At 47.8% G+C, this 25,993-nt stretch overlaps 2 long non-coding RNA genes across 2 annotated transcripts in view; one reads left to right on the forward strand and one right to left on the reverse strand.

Moving 5' to 3' along the window:
- LOC142572186 (uncharacterized) overlaps nt 1-25,993 on the forward strand; it is a 222,522-nt gene that overhangs the window by 138,448 nt on the left and 58,081 nt on the right. The gene's annotated exons all lie outside the window — the stretch shown is intronic.
- LOC142572184 (uncharacterized) lies at nt 1,194-7,541 on the reverse strand. The gene is made up of 3 exons (XR_012826010.1): nt 7,486-7,541; nt 5,879-6,067; nt 1,194-4,789 (listed from the first exon to the last, which is right to left on the reverse strand). It is a non-coding gene; the product is annotated as an uncharacterized LOC142572184 (long non-coding RNA).

Consider the following 25,993-nt stretch of genomic DNA (forward strand, 5'->3'; position numbering starts at 1 on the left):
TTCGGAGAGTCTGGACTCGCCACGTATACGACACACTTTGTGGGAGACACGCGAACTCCCTTTCGGAAGAGGGTCCCGAGACTATCTGTGCTGGATACAAGGTGGTTACGTGACTCCACACCCAATAGTCATGCATACTCTCCTGTAGTAGTCTCCTAACCCTCTCAAAAGGGTTACACGACTAGTGCTGAGGGAGTCCGTTCACTACTCTGCATGAGTCAGACGACTCAAGATAAGGGGTCACATGACCACTGCTGAAGGATTCGGGTAACTATTCTTGATGAGTCTGATGACTCCAGCAGTGTGTGTCAAGTTACCCTTAGTGTGTGGTGCAGGACTCTTGCAGATAGAGTAAAATAACTAATCCATGTAAGTCGTTTGACTCTCGGATGGCAGTGTCGAGCCGCTTTTCAAAATGTGTCACCAACTTTTGCTGTAAGTACACACAACTACGGCTAGTTCTCAAGATTACTGTAAAAAGACAACATATAAGAATGCATAGCAAACTTGCCAAAAAGGACATGGCAGGTTAGCAACAAAAAGTTAACATTTCATGACCCTTTGTCGTCTTCTGGAAAATTCAAATGTATTAGTCAGCACAGAATCACCATGAAAGCAAGACAGTTCTCATTACTATTAAACTGGAATCAATAGCCAACCATGCAAAACAGTCTTAAATAAACATACATACAATATGTAGCCTGCAGGTGCATATGCCTGACACTGCAATGCAACTCAGAACCATAATGAGACCCCAAAATATTATGTAACTCGTGTAGAAGTTCAATTCAGCACTGCACAAGTCTGTAATGTCAAAAATTTATAAGTTAAACCTATTTCACTGTTCTTCGAGAAGTGTTTTTATTTAGAACTTACGATTTAACATTTTAAGCAAGTAAGCTACACATAACAAATGAAAAAGGCTGCACTTATGTACAAAGGAGACGCAGATAATCAAGTGCAATAAAAACAATATTCCAACTTAGATTACATAATCTATGCATTATACTATGCTTGCTGAAAACAACTGGTTGGCAATTGATAATCCAATCTAACAGTAAAAAGAGCTGTCTGACCTTATGGTACTCTTGTTGGCACTTTTCCCCCACAACTTGTGCGTGTCAGCGTCAGTTGAAAATTGATCTGAAAAATACCACATTAAAAATTTGTGCATCAATTTATTCTGTCATACAACATGCAACAATGTATAAAAGCTTCACAACAGATAATATTACAAAAATAAATACAGCAACATTTAAACTAATTGTTTATGTTGACAAACATACTTTTCCAAGACGAAGAATAATAGCTGACACAGACAATTTCACAGATTGCAATAACCACTAATACAAAACTTGCCATAATGCAAACACGCTGACAAAATATGTAGCACAGGTAGCTGCAGTTTGTTACCGCAAAGATAGCAAGATAGCAAACAAACTATACCCAGCTGTATGCACGCAGCTGTAACAATACACATGGTGCACCAAGATCCAAAAGAAACAAAGAGGAAGATGTGAGGAAGGCTTTTTTGTACTCATCACAAGTTATCCTGTAAGTGCAGATTATGCACTGCCTGTAATCTACCCTCAGCCCATACGTAAATAAGTTACATTAGGTGCCACATTTACAAATCACTCATATGATGTTCTTGTGATTGTCCTTATTCCGATTTTTAACTTGGAAAGCATGACTGAGTTACGTAAAGCCTCCCAACGGCTTGGCATATATACAGAAAGAAGTGTTTCTATAAACACTGGAGGCCATGGAAGGATGACTGACACATACCTCTTGTAATTCTTTTGTCTTTGTCTTTGATTATCTACCACAGTAGTCTTTTGTAGAGTGAAACACATCCAGATAATACACTGTGGGCAACAAAGTGTGAATACCTGTTCTTGATTTCTACCTTTCTCTGGTGTCCCGCTAAGGTAAGATTGGTGCAAAAAATTGTCTTCCCAATGTATGCGTTCCCCCACAACAAAACAGGAGCAGATGATAAGCCACACTAATGGTGCGCGAAATAAAACATCTGTTCTTAACTTACCACTGCCATTCCAATCTGGTGAAATTTTCTGCTTTGTTGTGTACTCTAGCACAGGTGCTACGCAGTTCACTTGGTGCCCAAAGCAACTCTCACACCATAGCAGGATGTCAATTTTGTTTTTCAAATTCTAAGCGAAACTCTCGTTATGGGGGACAATTGCAAACTTATAGTTTTGCTTTGTATCTTCATTATGTTGTAGAGCAGGGTAGAAAGCAAGAACAGATATCTAAAATTTGGGTTTCCACTGTGCATTGCATGGATATGTTTCAATGAATAATAAAACTATTTGGTAGATAAACATATGAAAGATAAGAGAATTAAGCTCGAAGTCTACCATATCATTAACTGGGAATATTATGTGTAATTGAAATTTTGCGATTCCCAGTGAAGAAACAGTTTTGACAATATGTGCCAAGGCAACTAAGTCACTCATGCTCACAAAGGAAACAAAAACAAGCAAGATTACAAGAAGTTCGAACTTGCAACCTGAGGTGAGACACCTCACATGACTGATTTATGTATTTACTGAGCATAAATTACATCTGGCGCATAATCTGCTTGTACAAGATGACAAACAATGAGTTACTCTTGCTTTCTCTCTGGGGCATTTGGCTCTTCTGAACACATGCACATTGTGTGGCACAGCTGTGTGGATGCAGCTGGGCACAGCTGTTATTCAGCATCAATCTGTTTTTATGGTCCTGTGCTATTATTGTAATTTATAATTAGCAAATAGCCTAACTATTGCGTTGATCAGCTCCATTTTAAACAAAACATACTGACAGATTTCCCTGTTTATCGCTAACAAAGAGATGGGTACATCATTTCAGATTTCAAGAAACAGCTGTGGAACAGAACAAATGCTGAAGACAGAAAATCTACAGACCAATACTTTTTTATTGAATGCCATGTACTAGCCCTTTCTGCACTGAATACTATTATTAGCAAAAATTGTAGACTGCAAAAATAATTGGGAAATATTTACGAAAAAGTGCGCGTAAAAATATTTTGCCACTATGTAGGACATAACTAAGAAACACCAGCTATACAAAAACTAATGACAATTCAAATCTACATAAAACTCCCTATGAATGGCAGTATATTCAAACCTCTAGTACAAATTAAATAAAAGTTGTTTCGAGAAGCACTTCCCCTTAATAAGTGGGTGTTAGTGTTTCTACAAAAGGGTTAGAAAATGCCTTCCGGCATACCATAGGGAGTTCTATAGATAGCACATGCACGAATCTGCCTAGAAAGCCCCACGCCCTGCTTGTATTCCTTAGTCATTTTTCTGCATTCTGTTGTATGTCACCGTTTGGATCCCTTAACACTGAGTGCGCAAAACCAAAAAACAGCCTATTAATACACTGAATTTTTAGCCTGTAAAGGGGTTGTGTGGCAATGGGGGCAGCCAACTCTAGTGTGAGAACAAACAAATATTTGTTCTCGCGTTAGTGAAACCAGCCAAATATAATCTCACAAATTTGGAAATGAATGCACAAAGAACCTTGCTGATTGTCACATTATTGTCCTGAACAAGATCTTTTGGTGTTTACAATTCCTAGTTTAATTCACTTTCCTCTAGTAAATGGGCTCTGACCTAGAATACTCAGTGTAGGAGACTAACCCAGACCTGGAAGCCAATGTTTAAATCTGAAATAAACACATTCATCCCCCGACCACATGGCACTGCTTCGTCATCAGAAGAAGCATGCATCCATGGACATATAGTCTGTAAAATTATTTATACATGATCTGTAGCGTTAATCTTGCATTAACAAATTCTGAAAATTAAGAAATACATCTGCTATGCAAAGCACTGCTGTAAACCTGTGTGTTTGAGAAATGCAATACTCAAAAGGTGCAATACAACCAATGTGTGCATGAAACCTATGCTGCCTTTGACATTCGTCAGTGTGGAAAATAAGCACTGAGAAATGCCAAGGGTATCATAGCTTTTATGTCTCAAACCTTGTATGTGAGTACCACTGGTATTTTCGCAGTGAAAAAAAGTCACATTATTACCAGACATATGAGGGGAACCCATGTTTCTCTAGTTTAACATTTTCTTTTTTGTGCTCTTATATCCTTGAGTTTTTCAAAAATAACGGGTGCTTGAAATAAGTACTCTATATTGCTCTTAAATTTATCCTGCACCAGAGCCCGTGTTATGTTAAATTTCTTGAACACATTGCAGTGCTGTAGATTATCAAAGGAAGAAAAAATACCGTAAGTTTTCAGTTTAGCCTTATGTACAACAAGAATTAAGAACCTATCAATTACATCCACAAGTACAAAAGAACTATGAGAAACGGGGCATAAAGACAGGTATACATTATAATAGCAGAAGTTGATGGTGAGAACTCTACGAGAAAGGAACTATTAAAAACTAGGTACTAAAGAAACATGAATTATAATAATAGAAATATTTGCAAAGAATTTGAAGAGATAAATAGAATGTCTGTTGAAATCACTCCACCCCAACATTCATCCATGGTTCGATAAGTGATCGATAAGAAAAGAAACAGCTGGTGATGCTGTTTGGATAGATGGAAACTGAGGTACAGCTGTCAAATAGATGAAACACGTAGAGAGGTCACCAAGTGTTGCGCGCTGGTTGCACAGCAGGTTTCCTTGAGCTCCGGACTTTATCGACACTGATGCGTTGAGCCTGGTTATACGTAGTTCGCTAGAGGCCTGGCCCGAGTATGTGGCATGGCTTGGGTAAAATTTCAAGGCAACCTGAAAAACACAGATCCAAATATATAAGCACCAAAATATTCTGCACCATAGGGCAAATCTGAAGTTTACCATCTGCACATAGCAGACGATGAAAACAGACACAAGTCACTAGACTCAAGGTACATAAATGTGCAAAAGTGTAAATGAATGTGAAGAGCTGCTTGTAGGATGGTATCCTTCATTTTGTCTTTTCTAGATCAATAATAGTATCTTAACATAAAGTCAAGTGTACACGACCCTCCCTATTTGTGTCAGTAGGCTATTCCATGCCAGCTGTTCCAACCTGGCACATGACCACTTGGAATTTCTTTTTGAAAACTGGGGGCCCTTCAATATAGAACAAATCGCAATTTCACGCAATGCTTAAAGCAAAAAAAATTTTACTGGCGTAAACACTATGTCACATTTTGTGTAACGAACCAAACTATGCATCATAAAATGGCATAGCCAAAAAAATTGCTTCCTTCATTAAGAGGGACAAATTTTTAACGACAATGAAGAGAGGCCTTGCACCAAAAACTTAACTGCTTATTAGCCAGTGCTCACTTTATTATGGCCGATTAAAAATGGACCAAATGGCTTATTAACTTTATTTTCACAAAAGTGACCTACAGCAAAAGCTGCAAATTTATGTAATCCATGTGTTTAGGACTTGTGCTGTGTGCAAGAACTGGTTTCAGAAAGATACATTATGCAGCAGAGCAGAAAGAGGAGGATGAACTTGGAAAAGAAGTCAGTTTTGGTGTACGTTTATCGGCCTACTTACCATTGAGGCAGCCCTAGTAAATTTATGCCAAATACCATGTATGAGAGTACACTGTATTGTTTTTAAAGTGGTAAAGCTTTATCAAAATAGTTCTTGTGTTACGCAAGAAAACAATTTTACAATTGGTCTCTTGTAGTTTCAAAATTTGCATCGCGTTTCATCTAATACACACAGCCTCTTGGAAGCTAAGACAAAATGCATAGACTTGAGCATCCCTGCACAGACAGAAGGGAGTCTAAACTGTTTCGAAGTTACTTCTTTCATTGCTGAGTGGTTACAAGCCACTTCACTCGAAAAGACGCCGCTTAATTGCAGGTATTTACCTGAATATTTCTGTCTGCTGTCAGCCTGCTTGGCATCATCACTAAGGCTGCCAACTCCCTAGTGGACGTGGTCGGGACATGGTGGTGGCAGGATTCAGTGGCAGAAGCCGCCAAAGGCTCCCAACTCCCTAGTGGACGTAGTCAGGACAGGGTGGTGGTAGGACGCAGGGGTAGGAGCCGCCAGAGTACCTGCAACAAATTTGCACAAATGTTCTTAGTTCTACCACGTCACGATTTACAATAAAAATTGAGCTGTCTGTGTAACATGGCTACCAATACAAATAAAGGCAAACAGTTAGGTCCTACCACTCAAATAGAACCCCGACAAAAAAGAAACGGTACTTAAAGGGACACTAAAGTGAAACAATAAATCAGTTTGGACTAATGAAGTATTGTTTGAGAACCCTGCAGGCAGTCATTTAAAAAAAATAGTTTGATTATTAGATGAGAAAATGAAGGTCCAAGTATCAGTATTTATATTACGCGCCGAAACCCCAGTGCCGGTACATCAGCGTGACGTCAGGGATTCTAAAGTATGTTTTCGCATTTGGGCTGTGTTGGCTGAATAAAGGTTCCCGAAACTATCCATGTTTATTATTTGGTTCCTTTAGAACACAATGTAGTCAACCTGTACCGCTATATGTAATTAGTAGGCCCTAGAAGATGCCATCAAAATCCAAGACATCACAGCCCCCAGGTGCGGGAATTTAAGTAGGCGTCGCCACCCGTATTTCGTTCCTGCGCTTTTCGTGGCTTGTCAAACGTCTTATCATTGTAAGAGTGGTGTTTTTGGTGTTGCAGAACGGTAATTTACTGATGCAGAAGAAATCATTTTTCACTGTAGTGTCCCTTTAGGTTTATGAAAATCCAAACAATGAAAAAAATGTGCAACTGATTTGTGCATGGAAGCTCGGTTGAAACCTGAGCTCATACCATCAAGTGATCTGCTAGCCAACTGCAAGCCTGCCACCTTAAAATGTCATTGTAAATTTCTTTACATGCATCATGTAAGCTGCATTAATACAAGTTCACAATCTCTTAACATAAGTAAATCACCAAGCTAATTAAATTAACGAATTCCAGTGGTCGTTAATGCAACAAAGTGCAAGCTCGGAATGAAGCTGGCCAAACTGGGCAGTGAAAAATAACAATGTGGTTCTCTACATCTTGTTTTTCTGGCTTTCGCTCTAGCGTTGGAATATACAAGAATTTTGACATTCCTGATATTTCCCCCTGCTAATTTCTATTCCATAATGCATAATACTTGAGCAAGAGCAATACTGCTTTCTTTTAACCGTAAATAGTGATAGAACAAGAAAATTCACTGGAGCCAACGTTTTGAGAAAAATCTCCTCTTTGTCGAAACATTGGCTCCAGCGATGCTCCGACGACAGAGTAACTGCGCAAGATAGAGATACGGACAAAGGAGGCTTGTGTATGTTGTCTTCTCCAGTCATTGGGCGATTACTCTGTCTCAATGTAAAACTATTACCCTTTGCACAATAATACTAAAATGCATAAAGACAGGAAAGTGGACACAAAAATTACAACAGATAGCATCATATGCTAATGAGATATGCAAAAGTGCCTGCTACAATTTGTCTCACCCATAACATGCTGGATAAGATGGCGACTTCTGGCTGTTGCCATTTCTTGAATACCTAAAATAAAATACATATGAAAATTATAAAAATACACAGGACAACAGCAGTAGCCGAGGACATAACGCATTGTTTAGTACAAGAAGGTAAACTAATCTCTGACACACGGCAGACGAAATTTCCTTTATCAAGTTAGTAGAAAAATACACCACACTTCATTTCATTCAATACTCTCGGCATTTCTTGGTACAAGAAAAAAAGCTATTTCTGCATGGAAGCAGCAAAATAATAAATGGCCTTCTGCTTTTACAAAATATGCTGCAGCGACTAAGCTAACTACAGCTGTATATACTTAAAATTGTTGTATGCACATTACAATAGCCAAGACAGGATAAACTTGGGTTCATATGCAGCTCACTGGAAGGTACAACTTTGCAATGAACTCATTGCTGCTTGGCAAATATACGCATTAACATAAAACTACAAATAAAAGGATCCTTTTTTTCATAAAGCGCCGGACTCAATATAAAAAAATCCAGTAGCAATATTACAATTTCACCACATAACACAGCCAGGTTTTGTAAGCCTAGTAGGATTTACTATATAAACGTTGCAGCAAGTTCATGCTTTTAAATATTTACAACCGTGAAAATAAAGATTACGTAAAAATAATACATTATATATAGGCTTAGATTGTGAGCTAATGTGTTTTCTACTTACAGCCAAATGCACATAAAATTTGTTCTGTTTCAGCGCTTTTAAAGCGCTGTGTCTGTTCGCTTGAGCAGCCAGCCGCTTTACCGCTCTTAAAATATCTGTGCTCCCACATCGCCTGACACTGACATACAGCGTTGTAGCGCTTTTATTATTCGCCGTAATATACCTAAAGCGCTAGCAAATCTTCAGAATACACAAGCTGTCTTTTCGACTACCTGTCTTCGCCAGCGAAAGTCACACTGGTGCGAGTATTGTATCTACACTTCAAGTTACGCAGTACTTGATATTCTACGAATTTTTCGATGCGACAGGCCACTCGTCACTAGAGTCGTTAAGAAGGGTGTTTCTCCTGGCAGTACAGCTTTGCAATAATTTCAGACGCTCTCCTGAGGCTTCCGTCTGCCAGTAGTATTTTCGCCTACATACGCGCACGCATGCCTAAGAAACGTCTGTGAACTGCCAAGAGAAACGTGGAGCAAAATGTAGCCATACCGGAAGGGCCGAGTACGCGCCGTTTGTAAACTCGGAACAAAAGCTTATATGCTTACCTTAGACGTTAAAAGAAATATGGCACAGGTCACTGCCCGCTGGTAGTCGCTCGTATGCATCTGGTCGTCTCTGTCCGTTGCGATCTCCCATATCACAATGAAAGATGCAGTGCAAACCGCAGCACTTCGGCCGCTTGTGACGGTCCGGCGAGCTGCACTTGCTCGATGTCGGCAAAGACGACATCGGCGACACGCTGCTGCTGGCGGCGGTCCCCCTCGTCGCAATCACACAGCACAGACAGAAGCTCCCACCGTAACTTGCCGCAACGCCTGGTTGCAGTCGCCCCTAACACAGCGATTTCAGAACCACTCAACGACAACGTACTCGCGCGTGATGCAGCGCAACTGTAAAATGGCGTCATGCTATTGACGGCTTCGGCTTTGGATCATTTTGTATCTGCACAACTGAGCAACACAGTTGCGCTAGTTTCGGTTTTGTTTCCTCGCGTTGAGATAAAAACTGGTTTGCTTACTGATAATTTCACGTCACTTAAGTAATGTTCACGAATGAAACAGCCATTAATTTAACACGCGTCTTGAAATACCCGCTATGCTCACTTGGCAGAAGCAAAATTTGCTCGTCCGACTGTGGTTGCGTTTGAAATATCTATCGCGCTGTCGGAGCGTGCTCGAAGTGTGAAGACGCGGCGTAATTGTCCTTAATTTGCTTAGCTATAACGGTGCAGCTGCCCTTGATTTCTGTCGAGTGCAGTTTGCTCTGATGTAAGGTAGAACTACAAAGCCGCCCATGTTACTGAATGATCTAGTGCACCTGAAGCTGCCAGATCTACGGTATTTCCTCCACAAGTTCTTGCGACTGTGTGCCGCTGTCACCAAATGCGAGCGTAGTCATTTGGCGGAGATTTAGCAACACATATTCTAGAACTATAGTTCACCGCTCTATCACGACATGGAGAAGCAGCGTGGTTGCTCCTTAGTAAAATTTTCTGTTTATTGCGAATTTTGCAATAGCAATTATATGGACACAACCGCCGAAATATACCTGTCGGTGTTGCCGTGAGCTTAAGTATATAGTCAAGTGCGATAAGATCCCATCCTGCGCCGTTGGCTGGGCGCGTTAAAGGAAGTGTACGAGGGTGAGCCGAGACGTATAGTGCCTGGATGGGTGTCCAAGTATCTATAGGTGGCCACGTGATAAAACGCGCGCAAGCCGGGGAAAGGAGGCGCTGGTTTAGCACGCTCCTCCTCTGGCCGTTGCTCTAGCCCGGTCTGGCGCCACTCTCGCTCTGTCTTGGCGATAATTTCCGATGGGTGCAAAGCGGAGAGGGTGGGGGAGAGGGGGAGGGCGCTTTTATAGCGCCATTTCAAGTTTCGGAGACGCTTTGAAGGACGAGGCAGCAGAAGCGTTCTGTCCGCTCTGTTGGCGCCCTTCATCACGCCGACGCTGTGACAGCGAGTGGTCGCGGTCATTGAGTGAGATCTGTTCATGTTTGCACGTGTGCGCGTGACCCCGTGTTTGCTAATTTACGGAGTAAGCGATTGTTTACTGCACTTTATTCAGGCGATGAAACTACGAAGCTTGGTTCGTGCAGTTGTTCGTGCAGTGGTTCACGCAGCATTGGGGGAAAACTGCTACATTTTTGTTTTTACATTTCTAGGGGGTTCAAAAGCAGTGCTGCGCACGCTAATGGTTGTTTCTGGTCGCGGGACGCAACGCACTGCGGTAGCCCAGTGGCTTTGCTGTTGCGCTGCTGAGCTCGAGGTCACGGGTCCAATCAAGCCGCAGCAGTCGCATTCCAATGGGGGCAGAATGCGAAAACGCGCGTATACCGTGCATTCCGTGCACATTAAATAACCCGAGCTGCTGAAAATAAATGTGCAGTTTTCCATTACCTTGCGCCTCATAACAAGATCTTGATTTTGGAACCTAAATCCTCAAATTTTAATTTTACGTAGCGCAATTACATTTACAATCGACACTGTTGAGTGTGCCTACTGAACTTATCTCGTTGCAGTGCTCTCTTTAGTAGCAAATGCTTTTTTTTAGATTTACTTATAGTAGAATTCAGTGTGACAAATCCGGGTCTTCCTTAGTATAGAAGCCAGCTATCACTTAAGCGTGTGAGATATTAACAAACATGTTCAAGGAAAATCGATATTTGGAGTTCGATGTAATTGCAGAACATGACAAGGACGAAAGAATGATACACCGCATTACAACCAGGACAGGAACCTGAGGGCCCGCCTAAAACAGAAGACGTTATCTGGTATTTCTTCTCCTGCATTTTAATCTTTCTCTCGCCAGACTCATCTCGAATATCAGAGGAGTCGGTATCTTCCACGACGACTCTTCGCGTGCTATTAAGAGTCAAACGACCCATACACAAATGTTGACTCTTGTTTTGTGACTCTACCCGCGCGAAAATGGGTCTTCGTAAAAAAAAAAGAGAGTCAAGTTGCCGTGACTCACTTTTTACTCTCTTTTTTCTTAGAGTGTAGGGTGCCTCCAACGCGGCTGCCCCTGCCGGGGCCATAGCTGCCTTGGCGTGTTTTCTACACCATGAACCAAGAGCGCCAAGCGACCAGCTCTTCCGAGGCCCATGTTCTAAACGGGCGAGCAAAGGGCCTTCGGACAATTCAGCGCTCTGTTTCGATGGAGCATTTATCTACCGCAACGTCATTTTCCAACGAGCAGAAGACGCAATCGGCGACGGAGAACGCCGCCGCGCGTTCCTCGACAACAACGAAGACGCCCGAGGTGGATACCGCAGGGGTGGCCGCCTATTCCATCGTCGCCAGTTTTCCCTCCCAACAACGAGAGGTAGACACTCCGACCGGTGAAAGGATGGAGGAAGATGCTACCACGAACATTTACGACGACAAAACCGACGACGACACAGGTGGCTGTTGGAAGACAGTCATACATAAGCGACGCATCCGTCAAACGCACGCTAAGACGCAACACTCCGAGAACATCTTGGGCATTCTGGACGCCTGCCAGCCTACCGTACGCAAGCGCAGTCGGAATCAGAACCTGCCTCAACTTCCTTTGCACGATGAAAAGAAAATTCTGCGGCCTCACGGAGGACTTTGCCTCGATAAGTGGACGCGCCCAGAACTCGCCAGTGCTCCATGGAGTGCAGCCGGCTTGACCACCGACGCTCGTCAGGACACCATATTCCTACTGCGACCTCAGCAGAACTTGGCAATCATCAGCACACCCCAGTCACACGTAGCCGACGCATTGTACAAGGTGAGGGAGCTGAACCTTGGTAAGCGGGTCTATCCCATCACAACATATTTTGCGGCCCCAGACAACTCATGCAAGGGAATTCTTCCTGGTGTTTTGCCCGGTACGCCGTCTTCCAAGCTAGTCGATGAGCTTTTGGCTCCTGGAACTCAAATACTTCAAGCACGAATGATGGGTCAAGCCAACGTTGCGTTGGTAACATTTGAAGGACTTAAAGTGCCTCGCTACGTGCGTTTCTATGGTGCAGAACTCCGCTGCTACCCCCATCGACCCCGCCGACTGGTCTGCAAGATATTTCACGAGCTCGGCCATTGGGCTGATTACTGTCCTACGCCGCACGTGGTCATTTGCGCGACGTGCGGGACTGACAACCCCACCCCGTCACATCCGTGCAACCCACACTGCAGATCCTGTGACGGGACCCACCCTACAGCGGATCCAAACTGCCCGCGGCGTGCTAGGCAGACACTGAACACAGCTTGGGTGCGGAAAGCTCTCGAGAAAGAGCAGCGTGAACTTCAACCCTCCAGCGACCCGACCACTACCACAGATACGGCGGAGACCTGAACGTCGCGCGCCCCAACGAAGGAGACCAGACAAGACCTGTCGGAGACCCGTTCGTGATCCCGTCGCAAGTTCCGGACCCGCTCCAAATCTCGGTCCCGATCCCGCGAGGCATCGGTGGGCCACACAGAGGGGCGCCCTCCTTTCCCATCTTCCCAACAACCCTACAAGAAGGCCCTGCAGACCAACGCCCTAGCCAAGGTGACCCTGGTCCCTACAGGGGTGCAGCGGACCCCGGAGAAGAAAACAGCAATGGAGGCGCCTCGGGAGGTAGGTCGGGCGGAGGGTCCCCCACAGCTCGCTCCGCCCCGTAAATCTCTCCCTACCCTTCCCTACCCCTTCCCCTATTACCAATTCGTTAACAAATCCCGATCCTCTAATAGAAATAGCCCGCCTACGTCGTGACATGGAGGCGCGCTGTTAGCGCCTGCAAAAATAAATGGACGTGCTGGTGGCAGACATGAGCACTAGTATGCAGGCGGCTCTGGACAGGATAGAACGCCAAATGGAGGCCCTTCAAATAGGGATTACGGAGCAAGTGAAATCATGTATAGAGTGCACTTTCGCACGCACGCAAGTTCCTGAGCTTAGCGGTAACAACGAAAGCGCGCTTTCTGATTAAGGCTCTCGGCCGCAACCTTCAAATGTGGGCACCCGGCGCCCGCATCCCTATGCACGACCGCCTGCTTCCTCTCGCGATGATGATGGCGCCGCGTAACGCGGAGCAACTAGTGGTGTGGCAGTGGAATTGTAGGGGATTCCGCCGAAAACGAGGTTCCCTACAGCAGTATATCGCCACATCCACGAACCCTCCCGATGTCATCCTCTTACAGGAAGTCAATTGCACCCCTTCTTTATCCGGCTACAGCACGCTCTCGGGTGTCTCTCCTCTTGTGGGAGCCTTAGTTTCGAAACATGTTACATGTCGCATGCATACCACTAACATTGACATTCCTCACCAAATATTGGAAGTAATTACGCAAGGTAAACGCAGCGAGAGTCTGTTTATACTCAATGCATACAGTTCCCCCCGTTCGCGAACGCACTGTTTTCAGCACCTACTAATAGAATTTGATAGGTTTGGACGGCTTTGTGTGGTGGCCAGCGACTTTAACGCTCCGCATACTGCATGGGGTTACGTTAAATCGCAGGCTAAAGGAACCCGCTTATGGAATGCCATCTGTAACATAAGATACACACTGCGACCCAGAGCACCCCACTCGGATGGGCAACAGCGTATCTCGTGACACCTGCCCTGACCTTACCTTCGTGCGCAATACTGGCCCAATCATTGCGCACGGGCCTTTAGAGGAGCACCTTGGTAGTGACCACTACATTGTAGCGACCACCTTGTCATTAAGGGGTGCGAGCAGGCCCGAGCGAAATGTGCGTATAACGGATTGGGCGAAATTCATGGAACGTCGCCACGACCCATACCTGAGCGCCAAGGGTACGAATGCTGGCTTGACTCTCTCGCACAAGATCTAGAGGCCACCACGAGCACACTGCGCACCACAACCGAGACACCAGACATAGACCCGCATTTACGTCATCTTTGGAACGCCCGCAGAGGGTTGACAAGACGATGGAAACGACAACGCCTCAACCGCAAACTTAGGAAACGTGTAGATCAGATTACACGGGAATCTCAGGAGTATGCAGAGATCCTTACGAGGAATAACTGGCGAGGATTTTGCGATCGCCTCTCAGGCACATTGAGCACAGCAAAAACGTGGTCGATTCTTCGCTCACTCACAGATCCCACCACAACAAAGGGAAAAACATTTCAACAGCTGCACATCCCAATGCACGAGTACAGGGACGATATCTCGACACTCCTCAGAGAGCTAGAGAAGCATTTCACACCCATAGGCCCGCCGCCGCAGTACCCTGACTATCCTTATGTAGGCGTGGCGAACGAATTGCTCGATGCAGACATCACAGCTGAAGAGGTGCGCATGGTCCTACAAGACCTACGCCGCAACACGGCACCGGGAGCTGACCACATCCGATTTGCCACCCTTCGTAACCTCAGTGACGCGGATATTAACCACCTCACCCATATCTTCAATGATTGCTGGCGCAAGGGCATGCTTCCCCAAGCATGGCGACACGCCGACATCACACTGATCCCCAAACCGGGCAAGCCTCTTAAGTTTGAAAACTTACGACCCATCTCGCTAACATCCTGCATTGGTAAGCTCATGGAGCATGTACTCTTGCGGCGTCTGCAGCCCTTCCTCGAAGAAAAATCATTCTTTTCTAACTCACAATTCGGATATCGGGCTCATCTGTCTGCCAAAGATGTGCTTTTACAATTGCGGGAGGAAGTCATAGGACCTCCGTCGTCCGCACAAACGGGAGCACTCATCGCCTTAGACCTAAAAGGGGCATTCGATAATGTTGAACATGACCTCATCCTTCGCAATGTTGCACATTCACACTGTGGAATTCGTATGTATACAATTATATCCGCGCATTTCTTCGAGATCGCACAGCCACCGTAGGAATGGGACCGCATCGATCCGGTACGATTCGCCTTGTAGGACGTGGGACACCCCAGGGCTCAGTTCTTTCCCCTACTCTATTCAATATCGCGCTCGCACGGCTCCCCCGGCTACTCGACCAGATCCCTGATGTCGCTCACGCTATTTATGCGGACGACATTACTATCTGGTCAACGCGGGGTTCCGACGGAGCCATCCAGGACCGACTGCAGCAAGCAGTCGATACAGTTTCCGAGTACGCGAGAAAATGCGGCATAAGATGCGCTCCGGAAAAGTCGGAGCTCATAATTATTCGCCCCCGGAGCCATTCCTCTACTCCCGCTATCACTGTGCACGTGGATGGCACACCGATACCACAGGTTAATCGTGCTCGTATCCTCGGCCTACACGTTCAAGCGGATGGCAGGTCAAACTACACTGTTTCCCTTCTATCGAGACAGATTGAGCAAATTGTGGCCATGATCCGAAGGGTCTCCAACAGGCGCTTGGGCCTTCGAGAAGAGGACCTGCTGCGCTTGGTGGAGGCATGCGTGATCAGCCGCCTTACATGACATCTCCCATTTCAGCGGTTGACCCAAGCGCAACAACTTCGCATAGACGCACTGATTCGCAGCGCGACGAAGATGGCCCATAGCCTCCCGAATTACACTTCCACACGCCGTCTCCTTAACTTAGGGACACATAACACACTAGGCGAGCTGCTAGAGGCACATTGGGTCAGCCATCGCCAGCGCCTCCTACTCACTCCTACTGGCCGCCATCTTCTCACACAGCTAGGGTACTCTGTCCCACCCCTTGAATCTGAAACCCGTCCAACGATCTTGTCGTCAGCGATACGCCAAGCACTAAGTATTCATCCATTGCCACGTAATATGCACCCCGAGCATGACAAAGGGCGGCGCAAAGCCCGTGTACGATACATTGGCCGCATGCTTGCAAACATCCCGGAAACACATACTTTATACACGGACACATCACGCACTCAAGAGGGCTATACCTCGGTAGTTTTGGATGGCACGGAATCCCTGAGAGACTCTGCTGCAATGCGCGGAACAAATGCCGCTTACGGAGAAATTCTCGGTGTTGCTCTTGCAATTCGATACGCCATCCGTGTTCCTGAGGAAGTGTATATATTGACGCACTCGCAACAGGCATGCCGGGCGTTCCTATCAGGACATGGCATCCCGAGAGCGGCGCACCAAATTCTCACACAGATCCCGCAAAATACACCAACCACACCTCCCCGCATCCACTTACTCTGGACCCCTGGTCATACCTCGCTGCCGGGTAACGAACGCGCACATGCGGTTGCCCGAGAAATTTGCCTCCAGGCGACTCGGCGTGGTGAGGCGACTAGTTCGGAGTGGGCGGATCCCTTGCTCCGTTACAAAGACATATTCCGTCATTATACCCGCATTCATCGCACCCACTCCGCACCACCGCCGTCCTTCTCGCGGCAGCAAGCAGTGGCATTACGCCAGTTAGAAACCGCAACTTTTCGAAATCTTGTCTTTCTCAATAAATTCTACCCACACTATTATGCAGATCGTTGCCCTGGCTGTGGCAGCTCGCCCACAATCTTCCACATCACGATTGAGTGCACTGCAAACCTCTTTCCTCCATTACCAACTCTCCTTTACCCCCTACGCAACAAAGAACTGTGGGACGATGCCCTCCGTGACGGACCTCCCGAGGTCCTCCGAGCTGCGATACAACGGGCTCGAAACATCGCCGGAATCATCTTAGGGACCCTGGACTGAGGATTCCTCCCACACTGCTCTCGCCATTCAAATATTATTAATAAATATGTTTTACTCTCTCTCTCGACGTCAGCGCCGCCTCGGAGACATCGGCACGGACAATCTCAGGCCTATATCATTGACTTCATGCATGGGGAAACTCATGGAGACAATGGTACGGGACCACCTGTCAGAATACCTGGAAAACAACGAGGTCTTCGCGGCCACCATGTTTGGCTTCAGGCCACACAAATCGGCGCCGGATGTCCTATTGCAGTTGCAAAGAGAGATCCTCGAACCCATAGCCATGCCTCACAATGACCGAGTAGTAATTGCTCTCGGTCTCGAAGGCGCTTTTTACAATGTGAAACACAGTGTCATATTGGAACACCTCGGTGTCACAGTGGCCCCAATACCTTCAATTATATCAAAAACATTCTTACGGAAATACCAGCCCTGATTCGTTTGCAAACCTAAGAGTATGGACCCTATCACATGGGCACAATGTGCATACCACAAGGCGCGGTACTGCCGCCCCTGCTATTTAACATGGCGATGATGCACCTCCCCACTCAATTGGCGATTGTCAAAGGGGTACAGCGTGCGTTGTACGCCGACGACAATACCATCTGGGCGACGGTGGAAATATGGACCATATGGAGGAACGCCTGCATGCAGCGGTTAGTGCGCTGCACGCATACGCTACACGCTGTGGCCTCTAATGTGCACCCACCAAATCGGAATTTGTCCACATTATGACATCGTCTAAAGATAATACAAAGATTTCCTTATCCTTATCAACAGGACCTATCAAAGAGGCACCGTAGTTACGAATTCTAGGATTATACATCCATAAGCAATCGCCAGTGGACACAACACTGGACAAACTTTGCAAGATTGGAGACTCGGTGGGCCGTATGGTGCGCCGCGTCTCTAACAAGAAGGGCGGCTTACGGAGCAAAGACGCCTTATGATTGGCACGTGCTTTGGTCATTAGTAGAATACTCGACTCAGTGCTCTATACCTTCACCTGCGAAAACATGGAACCGACAAGATAGACCTCATAATGCGAAAACTGATAAAGAGCGCTTGACCTCCCAATGGCCACCTCGAACACTCGCCTTACGGCACTAGGGGTAGCCAATACGTACGAGGAACTCAAGGAAGCTCACCTTACAAATCAGTAGACATGATTAGCCCATACATGCTCTGTTCAGGCACTGCTTGACAGGCTACGTATGCAACATGACGTAAATATACAGACGAGAGTGCGGGTACCTGAACTCCGGAGCCACGCCACATTAGTTCACCCTCCCCCCACAAAAATGGATAGAAAAGAACATGAGGGCCGACAAGTGGCTCGGTCGCGTGTCCTCGAACGCTATTATGGCGGACAAGACGGCTTATACTATGTTGACACTGCTGGCCGAAACCGCAGGGGGTGGTACACTGCTGCAGTAATTCACGAATAAAGACAGGTGGACGGGCTCACCTTCAGAGCTTCTGGCCCAACACAGGCGGAAGAAGTGGTCATTGCCCTGCCTGCTTCCAACCCTTCTTCCAAACATATGATTACGGACTCGCGAGGGGCATGGCGTAACTACGCGGCAAGATGAATCACACCTCTGGCAGAAATAATATTGCGCAGGAGCATGAAGAAATCAGATTCTTCGACAAAGCTTACTGTCTGGACTCCTGGTCACCTGGGTCTAGGGGGAAATGAGGCCACGAATGCGGCTGCCCGAGCACTTAGAACGACAGAAAGCTGAGCTAGTTGGTAAGGATTCATTATGCAATAAAGAGGTGAGGCGTGCAGACAGGACACACGAGTAGAGAAGTGGACAACACGAACGCCGACTGTCAACTGAAGGGAGCACTGAGGCGAAAAAAGAAAGAAGACACAAAACTCGTCTGCGCAAGCTCAGGAATCACGTGTCAGCAACGCGCAATTCAGTTTCTTGACATTCTCTTCGTCTTCGAACTAAATCACGTTTGTTAGCAGTACTCCCCAAGGTCTTCGAAGCCGTTGCTAAACTTTCAATCCAAGCATTCCAAAGTAGTAAAAAACGGAATTGCCATGTCGTGCCTTAAGCCTTCTCTAACCAGATCCTGCATGCACAAAATGAGCGCCAGTTTTAATGCGCAGGTCCGGCGCCTATTACAAGCAGGTTATCCTAGTGTAGCAGTGGCCACTGTGGCTGAGCGCCTAAAGAAGTCGGTTTCTATGGGGACGGACGTGATTACAGAAAGCAGTAATAGCAAAAAAAAATAGTAGTGGCTACTCCGTACATTCATTCAGTGTCGCACAGGCCTAAAAAAGCTGCAAGTAGATATGATGTTATGTTGCTTTCACTGCTCCCAACAAGCTAGGTAAGATTTGTGCTGCCGTGCAGAGGAAAAAGGAGCAGGTAAAAGGCAAAAAAAAAGAACAGATATTTGTCCAGTGAAGCACAGTAAGAACAACAGGTTTACTGACAGTCGTATGGGTGTGGTTGATAAAATTCCCCTTAGCTGCGGGCAGTTCTACGTAGGGTAAACGGGGCGGTGTATCAATCAGAGGCTAATGGAACATGAAAGGTCGTTAACCAGTGGATCGCCTTCTAATCTTTTCCTACATTGCCAAAATTGTAACTGCACGCCAGAGTTAGATGAATGCGCGATATTGTACAGGCATAAGAATGAAGATACGCGTCTTATGGTAGAGGCACGGCATATCTATAACGGTGGAAGTGTGTGCGTGAGTCAGCCTTCGATTACTTTACATAAGGAAGAGATTAAGTGCCTTAACAGTTATCTCTCACGTATACCGACACATGTACCCGACTGACTCGTGGGGACACCATTCCTGAGCTTGCGCAGATGAGTTTTCTTTCTTTTTTGGCCTCAGTGCTCCCTTCAGTTGATAGTCGGCGTTCGTGTTGTCCACTTCTCTACTCTTGTGTCCTGTCTGCACGCCTCACCTCGTTTTTGCATAATGCCCGAGCACTCATCTCCCGGGTAACTCCCGCAGACACTATTGACCAGGATGAGGGCCAACTCCTCACCAGATCTAGAGAAATTCTGGATTGCTATAAAGGTAGTCATCGCTGATACCCTACGCCCGTTAAGGGGCTCCGGAGGGCGAATGAACGCGTACTCCTGAGACTTTTCCCTAACACGATGTTATGCCCGGCTATTATGAAACACTTTGACTCTATGGTCATCGGAAGGTGCCAGCACTGTAGCAGATACCTACCACATGGCATGGGCCTGCCAACGAAATTCAGCGCCTTAACCCCTGTGGGGATGCGTGACTCTCACGCCTCCCCTGAGATCTAGTTTTCCCGCATGGCTCGTCTCCTGCAGGGCGGCTTCGCCCCCCGCGTGGCCTGGCGCCCGCGGCGGTCGGGTGGTACAAGCGCGGTGCGAGAGATGGCGCGAGCGTCGCGCCGCTGCGGGGTTACTCGGGCGTCGGGAGACAAGGCGCTCAGGTTGTTGGGTTCGAGACAGGAAGCGGGACGATCGTGCCGCACGTGCAGCGACCCTCTTGCCCGGTCGGCGCGCGGCGGGGACGTCTCCCGCGTGCGCGCCGACCCATGCTTCTGCGGTGGCCGCCCTCGAACGCGCCACGATTCGCGTGACCATACACGCGAACGACCAGGCCTTGGGATCCAGCGTGGGGCGAACATATTCGCTCGCTTCCGGTCGCGGTGAGTCAGACTTCTAGATTTGTCGCGCGCCCATCGGCATGTGTTGTGAATAGCAACTCGGCTAGCAGGCACTGATCTATGAAAGGTGCAATAAATGCCCTTGTGATTGTTTGCATACTGTGTACTGTCGTTCCTTTGTCCCAAGAGTACGGGTGCGAGAGGACCCCACATCTGGCTGCCCAACGTGGACCTCTTGGGGCATCGGACGATAGTTTTAACAGTTTGCTTCGTTCGATACCTTTGTTTGAACCGAAGCGTAGGCCTAGCGTGAATTTTGATCGCTAGCGTCGGCGGCGTGCTTTCTTGAGCGAGGTGATGGTGGCGGTAGTGTGTTTGAACATGTCAACATGCTAAGCCTTTTCGCAAGTGTTTTTTCTTAATGGCATTCGTCGGTACGAGAGCCACGTGGTCTGCATCCTGGGAGAGCGAGGCTGAGCGCCCGCAGAGCAGTGGCAAGCCTGAAGCGAGTGAGTACGGAAGCCTCGTGGGTGATCCGAATTTCTTATGTAAATAGCTTCTTCTATCTCTTTGACTCGGATGAAGTCGCGGCTCTGGGAGCCGGGTGGCCGCGGGCCACGGGTGCCACTACGGGCTGACTGGTATTGCGGCCTGGCACCGGGCGCTCCGACACCGTCTGGGACGGTGGGCGCCGTCAACTCGGATGCTTTGTGCACCGAGCGGAGTAGGACCACCTCACAGAGCTAACGTCTCCTCGCGGCTGCCTGTTTTGCGCCCATTTTGGGTGTTGTTTTTGGATGCCGGTTGTTGTCAGGGTAGCGACGCTTTAGGCCTAAGGCTTTACGAAGCTGCCTGTCGCACGTGGAGGGACACAACCTGGTGGACCGTGGCGTTGAGGTGTTGCAATTCGCTTCCCTCATTCTATTTAGCCTCGCACGAACTGAAATTACTCGTTCGACTCAAGAAAGCGAGCTTCGTTCACGTGAACTTAGCATCTGAGTAGCTGCCCGATCTTTTGCTAGCCGAGTTGAACATCGTACCACGTGGGCGATGCGCATGCATAATTCCTCTCCCTTGCACTACTTTAGTGTTTGCCGAGTGTGTTGAGTTTACGCAGCGTGATTGGAGTCACCCCTGGTTTGCTGTCACCTGCACATCGTCTGCGCTGCTGCCCCGGACTACGACCGAGCCACCCCGGGCGATGGTGATGCTGTGGCCAGTTCGGCGCAGCGACTTCGGCGGCCTCCTGCATCCAGCTCACAACCCTCGGTGGCGGACAAAAGAGCCGGCGGTCACCGACAGCTACGGCGGCTCTTCCCAGCAGGGCGCGGCGGCGCGAGCGACGCTTGTTCGTACCGACTACTGCGTCGTCGTCTCCGGAGTCCTGGCCTGGCATCGTGCCGTCGAGTCTGCAAAGCTGCCGCTGTGACCGGCGGACGCCAGCGGTGCACCCAAGGACAATGTCGGCTCGCATGTTATGGACAGCGTGCGGACATTTCTTCGGCGCGACCACTGTTTAATGTTCTACCTTGTTTGCGAAGCACAGTTTGATGTTAGACCGTGTCACATGTCTCGCCGGAATATGTAGTGATTTAAGGTTGGGGGGATGTGGGGATGCGTGACTCTCACGCCTCCCCTGAGATCTAGTTTTCCCGCATGGCTCGTCTCCTGCAGGGCGGCTTCGCCCCCCGCGTGGCCTGGCGCCCGCGGCGGTCGGGTGGTACAAGCGCGGTGCGAGAGATGGCGCGAGCGTCGCGCCGCTGCGGGGTTACTCGGGCGTCGGGAGACAAGGCGCTCAGGTTGTTGGGTTCGAGACAGGAAGCGGGACGATCGTGCCGCACGTGCAGCGACCCTCTTGCCCGGTCGGCGCGCGGCGGGGACGTCTCCCGCGTGCGCGCCGACCCATGCTTCTGCGGTGGCCGCCCTCGAACGCGCCACGATTCGCGTGACCATACACGCGAACGACCAGGCCTTGGGATCCAGCGTGGGGCGAACATATTCGCTCGCTTCCGGTCGCGGTGAGTCAGACTTCTAGATTTGTCGCGCGCCCATCGGCATGTGTTGTGAATAGCAACTCGGCTAGCAGGCACTGATCTATGAAAGGTGCAATAAATGCCCTTGTGATTGTTTGCATACTGTGTACTGTCGTTCCTTTGTCCCAAGAGTACGGGTGTGAGAGGAACCCACACCCCCAACCCTACACGAGAGAACTGGGAGTAGGCCCTACTAGGCTGCTCAGACTTTCACACCCAAAGGCCCTTGGTCCAGAGAGCCAAGACGGCGGCTTCGACCAATGGGGCCCCGGACTAAGGACGCCACCTAGTATGTAGGTTCCCACTAGTGGGCCCGCACCTCTCTTTATTATGCAATAAAAGCGTTTCACCATCAAAAGGCCTCAGAGAAACGTGGCATCGAGGCACCCCACCAAACAGCCCTCACGCCTGGCTTGAGGATTGGTTGATTGGTTCGTCATCTTAAGTGTTTATGAGTGCAGAGTAGTCAATACGAAAGCAACCGAAACACCTAGGGCAGAAACAAGCAAACGCAAGCAGCGTTTATAAGTGACCGTGCTCTTACTTGATCAGTCTCTTGTGCACGAATCCGATCCATAAATCTTCCCGCTGTAAGAGTTGGGGTCGAGCATGTCAAAAGGGGTAGCTGGCTCATGCCGTCGTACGACTCATCCACGCTAAGGACGTTGTTGAAGGGAGGAACGTGTTCTCGTCGAACACGAGGAGTACTGGGTTTATTTACAGTATCTACATAAAGAGTGGAGAACGTTACACCACATAAGTCTAGCATGACTGTATGTGAAGCACACCGAGGAGCCGAAAACGGCTGCTTAAAACTCACTCTGTCCTCCCTAGATCCCTAGGCCAGGGAAACTGCCGTCCAACCCGGCCTTGTCCAACCTTATTCCAGTCGGAGCGTCCAAAGTTGCCGAAGGACCCGCGTTGAGGGCGAAGGTTCACACACTCACCAGCGCACCTTTGTTTCACTGAACACACAGAAAGGATGGGAGCTTCACCAACACCACCTAGACAAGAGAAGGCCTGAGCGCTCGGCGAGTGACGTCACGGTGAAGAGGGCGGTGGCGTGCTCGGGGATACGGGTTGAATGAAGGGATCGCGCCCGTATGGGCGACGTTAACCAGAGCGCAGTTATTGTTTACATTAAGCATAGTTGAGCAGATGGCCCGCAGAGAACAGAGGGTGTTCCAAGATTATTTTATTTATGCAAAACTATTTACGCGCTGGATAATTAAAAAGCCCGTCCATAAAATATGAAATGGTTCAACCTTAGGATTGAGAACGAATTTCGGGTAAATGATGACAGGGAGCACGGCTTATATTGAAAAGCCACAGTGCTGCCCTCTTCGGAGTAGCTTCTATGCCTTGATTTATCGTTGGCGTCAAAGAGTTTGCCGTTCATGCGACCACAAAGGTTCTTCAACAAAATGTTAGCACTGCACCATAACACATATGTCATGAAAACTTCACTGGTGTGCCTTTTTTTCACATTCGGGACATGTATTTATTCCAGTCTATATTAGGCCTTAAACGAATAATTTCGCTTTCGAGGCATTTTTAGATACAGTACCGCACTCCACATATATACAACACCTCAAATGAGTTTACCAACGGAGATACAAAACATTTGTGCAATTATTTACAAAGAAACAGCTACCTTATTCCGCAGAATTCCAGCTTTTATCTTATTTGCCTTAGCATTGGCACCCAATATTATGTCATTGATCTTGCGGAAACATCAACGCATGATTTTTCGGCCCCGATTTGTAATTTCTCCAGGAATTGGGCACGCAGCACTTATTAGGCATACCCTGACATGCACGTAATCCACATTCCGTGGCTATGAAGGTTTGCCGGACACACAACCCCAATCGCAGCACAAGCGCTCGTCCAGAAAAAAAGTGCGTTCGGAAGCCTGTCGCAGCATGCCAGGACTTTTCTAACCCCGAAGCTATCCAAGGAGCGGCAGAGTTCCCGGAATTAATCGAATTGTTATCGCCGTCGTCGCCCACTTGGTCTTCCGCGTCTCATTTTCAACACAGGTGCGCCGCTCGTAGCTTCGTAGCACGCTGCACGGAACCTCTATGTGGGCCTCTTTTGCGTAACGTAGCTCAAGGGGAGAGGGTACAGGAAGAAGGCCTTATCTAGAGTTATCTAGAGTGTGTTGGCTTCACAGACAAGGGTTGTCACGCTTGACCCAAGCTTGCACGTCTTGGTTCTCGAGATGACCACGCAGTTAACTGCAGCGTCTGTCAAACGACCGTGGCGGTTACCGGGGTCCGTGAGAAAAAGCCTTAGAACACCCTTTTCCAGTTTTCTCGCTCCCAATGGCCCGTGAAGGCGACGGTGAACCAGCTGCAAAACGTGTCTCGCCTTGGAGGCTCCGTAGGACTGTCCGAGGGGGGCGCATTGTTGGCTTCACGAAGCGATTCGTCGCAGCGGGCTAGGAAAAGTTAGAAGGAAAGGTAGAAGGCGCTCGCGAAGTGCACTGAAATTGCTAGCGTTACGCTAGGCGGAGAACGACGACTAAGTTACTGTGCTCGGTTGCTGGTTTTCTTCTTGTGCTGCAGTTTTTCTCTGTTTACATTATTTTTGTGCATCAGTAACAGGCAACGACGTTTGTGCTGCACCCTGAAGTCTTCTACTCTGCTGGGAGATCCTCCCCGCGGAGCTTGCCATGGAAAATATGGTCTTGGACGCGTCTGGCGGTCAGCATAGACCGCCCGCGGCTCGGAAGCGGCTCAGTTCGGCAGTAGGGTCCGACGCTACTGATAACTAGCTTTCTGACTCAAGATCGGAAGATTCGGATGCTTTCATACCTGTCAAGCACCGCCGCCCACGACGGACGTCTCCGGCGTCGTCCTCAAGTGAAGGGACTATCATATACAGCACCATCAAGACTACGACAGTAGCTTTCATTCCCATCGACGCGATGGTAAGCCTGAATGCTATCTCTCGACAGAAACTTAATGATTTCTTCTTCAAACTTGCCCCTGGACTAATACAAGAGGTTCGCATGAACCCCTGGAAAAATGTCAAATGACACGACTGATGATAAGATGGTGCAAACTCTACTTGGTTTGTCTGAAATCTGTGGGGTCCACACACGTCCCTACATACCACAGGGTACAAATATAGTGGCTGGTGTCGTATCTGATGTGGACTTGGATCTCAAAGACGACGTTTTTAAGAACATGATCGTTTGCACGCCACCATGGAAAATAGTTAGCGTTCGAAGGCTGGGCACGTCAAAGTGCATGAAGATACTTTTCGCCTCTGGAAAGCTGCCTAGTCATATAAAGGCTGGACTTGTGCGCCATCCTGTTCGACCTTTCGTACCACGGCCTTTGCAATGCCATAAATGTTTCAAGATTGGTCATGTTCAGGGCTTTTGCACCAGAGATCTGGTCTGTGCCAAATGCGGTGGGAATCACCATGTAGATTCCTGTGAAAGTCAGGCATATCGGTGCCCTAAATGTAATGGTGAACATTTGGCAACGGATAAAGGATGTCCCTCATTGAAGAATGAACTAAAGGCACTAAAATCGAAA

The sequence above is a fragment of the Dermacentor variabilis genome, chromosome 2, assembly GCF_050947875.1.
Source record: "Dermacentor variabilis isolate Ectoservices chromosome 2, ASM5094787v1, whole genome shotgun sequence".
Lineage (NCBI taxonomy): Eukaryota > Metazoa > Arthropoda > Arachnida > Ixodida > Ixodidae > Dermacentor > Dermacentor variabilis.